This window comes from Myotis myotis, unplaced genomic scaffold (genome assembly GCF_014108235.1).
Source record: "Myotis myotis isolate mMyoMyo1 unplaced genomic scaffold, mMyoMyo1.p scaffold_m19_p_6, whole genome shotgun sequence".
Classification (NCBI taxonomy): Eukaryota; Metazoa; Chordata; class Mammalia; order Chiroptera; family Vespertilionidae; genus Myotis; species Myotis myotis.
This window is the reverse complement of record NW_023416368.1, coordinates 81,865,397-81,869,497: the sequence shown is the minus strand read 5'-3', so window position 1 is coordinate 81,869,497 and position 4,101 is coordinate 81,865,397. Positions and strand designations below refer to the sequence as shown.

Genomic DNA, 4,101 nt, shown 5'->3' with positions numbered 1-4,101 from the left:
ATTGGCAAAAAAATAAAACAGATGTAATTAGATATGTTAAGACTATGCTGGAATAGGTGGGCCCTACATTCAGTGGTGTCCTTATAATAAGGAGAGACAATACACAGGGAGACAGAAGAAGGCTTTGGGTGGAGACAGCTCCAGGGAAAGGCCCCAAGTCCCCGTCTTCATGGGTAGCAATTTGCAGCCGGGGTACCTCTGTAGTAGGGACCAAGTCAGCAGCGGGGTGACGACTCTAAAAACACAAGCACGTCCTGAAAACAAGGGCATCGTCATTATTTGAAATTCCTGCCAGAAAAATATTCAACTGGATTCAAAATCCATGCACATCATTAGGAGAAATTTTCAAGCTTAGATTTGTCAGTGAACAAAGAGGGAAAACAGGGGTCTTCCAATATAATCTCACCGGTCATCATGAATGACTTGCCAAAGGTGGTGTTACATTTCCTATCTCCTGCAAAGTATAATTTTGCTTGTTGTAATTTTTGAGTGATTTGCAAAGATGGTTTGTTCTTAATTTCTTTTTTTATTTCTTTTTTTATATATTTTATTGATTTTTTGCAGAAAGGAAGGGAGAGGGACAGAGAGTCAGAAACATCGATGAGAGAGAAACACTGATTAGCTGCCTCCTACACACCCCACTGCGGATGTGCCCGCAACCAAGGTACATGCCCTTGACCAGAATCGAACCCGAGACCCTTCAGTCCCCAGGCCGACGCTCTATCCACTGAGCCAAACCGATCAGGGCTGTTCTTAATTTCTTGTCACCTGTTTGTGTGCACCCAAAATTTCTTGTCAATTGCGCCTATCGAGAATTTGAGGAAATTGGACTGCTACTTGAACCGGAGTCTTAGCCTCGACTTCCTTTCAGAACAACATGAGCTTCAGCACCTGGTCCAGCTTCTACGTAAAACTAGCAGATGCCGGGCTCCATGCAGTCGCCCAGCCACTGAACCTGCAGGCCAGCAGCACAGCCAGCTTTGGGGGCTTGGGCTCCGGGGCCTCTCTGTGTCCTACTTTACCAGCGTGCGGGGCAGTGGGCGTCCGAGGACCTGGCTGCGGGATGGCCAGGGGTCTGGGAGGCACAGGGGGCATCCAGAGCAGGAAGGAGACTGTGCAATGCCCGAATGACTGCCTGGCCTCCTACTGGACAAGGTGAGAAGGCTGGAGGCTGAGGATGGGGGACTGGAGAGCAAAATCCAGAACTCCTGAAGAAGAAGGGAGCTCGGGCCAGAGACCGGGGCATTATTTCAAGACCATCGAGGACCTGAGGGCTCAGATCTTTGCACGTGCTGTGGGCAATGCCCGCATCGCTATGCAGATTGGCAATGCCCGTCTTGCTGCTGACGACTTCAGAGTCAAGTAGGAGACAGAGCTGGCCACGTGCCCGTGTTTGGAGAGCGCCATCAGTGGTCACTGATGACACCAATATCACCCGGCTGCCTCTGGAGACAGAGATTGAGGCTCTCAAGGAGGAGTTGCTCTCCCTGAAGAAGAACCACGAGGAGGAAGTAAATGGTCTACGAAACCAGATTGCCGACTCTGGGTTGACCGGGGAGTTGGATGCTCCCAAATCTCGGGACCTCGGCAAGATCATGCGCACATCGGGGCCAGTGTGACGAGCTGGCTCGGGAGAACCGAGAGGAGCTGGACAAGTACTGGTCCAGCAGACTGAGGACAGCACCACAGTGGCCACCTCACCGACCGCTGACACAGGAGCTGCTGAGATGACACTCACAAAGCTGAGACATGCGGTCCAGTCCTTGGAGATCCACCTGGACTCAGTGAGAAATCTGAAGGCCAGTTAGGAGGACAGCCTGAGGGAACTGGAGATGCACTATGAGGTGCAGAGGGGCAGCACCAAGCCCAGAGTACAAGGCCCTGCTGAACGCCAAGGTCAGGCTGGAGGCTGCGTCGCCACCTACCACAGCCTCTGGGAGAAGGGGAGGACGCTGATCTTGGTGACACCCTGGACAACAGCAACACCGTGCAATCCATCCGAAAGAAACACCACCTCCCTGGCCGGGTAGCTCAGTTTATTAGAGCATCAACCTAATATGTCAAGGTTGCCGGTCAAGGCACATACAAGAAGCAACCAATGCCGAAATCGGTTTGGCTCAGTGGATAGAGCGTCGGCCTGCGGACTGAGAGGTACCGGGTTTGATTCCGGTCAAGGGCATGTACCTGGGTTGCGGGCACATCCTTGGTGGGGGGTGTGCAGGAGGCGGCTGATCGATGTTTCTCTCTCGTCGATGTTTCTAGCTCTCTGTCTCTCTCCCTCTCTGTAAAAAATCAATAAAATATATTTAAAAAAAAAAAAAAAAGAAGCAACCAATGAATGCATAAATAAGTGGAACGACAAATTATGTTTCTCTCTCTCCCTCTCTCTTTCTAAAATCAATAAATACAAATTAAAAGAAGAAAAAAAAAAGACCACCACTGATGGCAAAGTGGGGTCTGAGGTCAACGACACCAGAAATCCAAGGCATTAAGGCAGCAGAAGTGGGGTACCCTCGAGGGGTAAAAAGCCAATAAAAAGTTAAGAGATCATAGGGGGGAAATTGAGGAAATTTGAAATCAACCAAATGTCCATCAATAGGAAAATGAATAGGTAAATAGTGGTATGTTCATACAATAGAATGCAACTCAACAATTTTTTTAAAAGGAATAATTTGATCCACTAAACAATAGGGATAAATCTCACAGGTGTAATATTGTACAGAAGAAGCCAGACACAAAGAGTACATTCTGTACAATTTCATCAATAGGAAGTTCAAGAATAAGCCAAATACATACGGTGATAGAAGTTGGAATAAATGGGTGGGGAAGATAACTGGAAAATGATATGAGGGAGCCCTTTGTGGAGATGGGAATGTTCTGTATTTTGGCCTAGGTGCTGGTGACAAAGGTCCACACACATGTAAAGAGTTACACATATGTAAAAACTTAAAAACTGTTCACTTTGCTGTTATAGCTCAGTTAAAAAAATATATATCATTAAAAAGTTTAGAAACATTTCATAACATTAAAAAGAATTTCACGAAACCATTAGCAAATTTCTCAATCAGTAATTGTATATAATGATTATAAGCATAAAAGTTAATTTTAAAAGTTATATTCATCCCTGGCCAGTGTGGTTCCATGGTTAAGGGTTGACCTATGAACCAGGAGGTCACAGTTCAATTCCCAGTTGGGACCACATGCCTGGGTTTTGGGCTCCATCCCCGGTGGGGGGTGTGCAAGAGGCAGCCAATGAATGATTCTCTCATCATTGATGTTTCTCTCTTTCCTTCTCCCTTCCTTTCTGAAATCAATAAAAAAATAATATTTTTAAAAATTATATTCATGAAAGAAAGTTCAGGTTTTTTTATTAAAAGGCTGAAAGAGGTTTCATGAGGAAATTTTATACAAATACCTAAATATGACCTTATATGCGCACCTTGCAGCAAGAACGATTGAGAAGCACTCAGGGATAAGAAATAGAAGTATTTTTACAATTTAGAATTTTTGAAGACTCAGAATTGCACATTTTAATCTGTATCTTTACATTTATTAAAATCTTTATTGCCTGTCCTCAATAAAATAAATACACCCTGCCTTGGCTGGGTGGCTTGGTTGGTTGGAGTGTTGTCCCAAACACCAAATGGTTCGATTCCTGGGCAAGGCACATACCTAGATTTCAGGTTCAATCCCAGATCGGGGCCTGTACAGTAGGCAACCTATTTTTTTTTTAAATATATTTTATTGATTTTTTACAGAGAGGAAGAGAGAGAGATAGAGAGTTAGAAACATCGATGAGAGAGAAACATCGATCAGCCGCCTCCTGCACACCCCCCACTGGGGAAGTGCCCACGACCCAGGTACATGCCCTTGACCGGAATCGAACCCGGGACCTTTCAGTCCACAGGCCGACGCTCTATCCACTGAGCCAAACCGGTTTCGGCAGCAGGCAACCTATTGATGTTTCCCTCTCACATTGATGTTTCTTTCTCCCTCTCTTTCTAAAAAAAAAAAGAAGAAAGAAAAGAAAAGAAAAGAAAAAAAAAGAAATAAATAAATACATACATACATACATACATCCTGGTATGAATGGAAAGACCA

General features: G+C 45.3%; 1 pseudogene; it reads left to right on the top strand.

The window, feature by feature from the left end:
- Window positions 1–877: 877 nt before the first annotated feature.
- Window positions 878–2,056, top strand: LOC118658531 (annotated as a pseudogene).
- The last annotated feature ends 2,045 nt before the right edge of the window (window positions 2,057–4,101 follow it).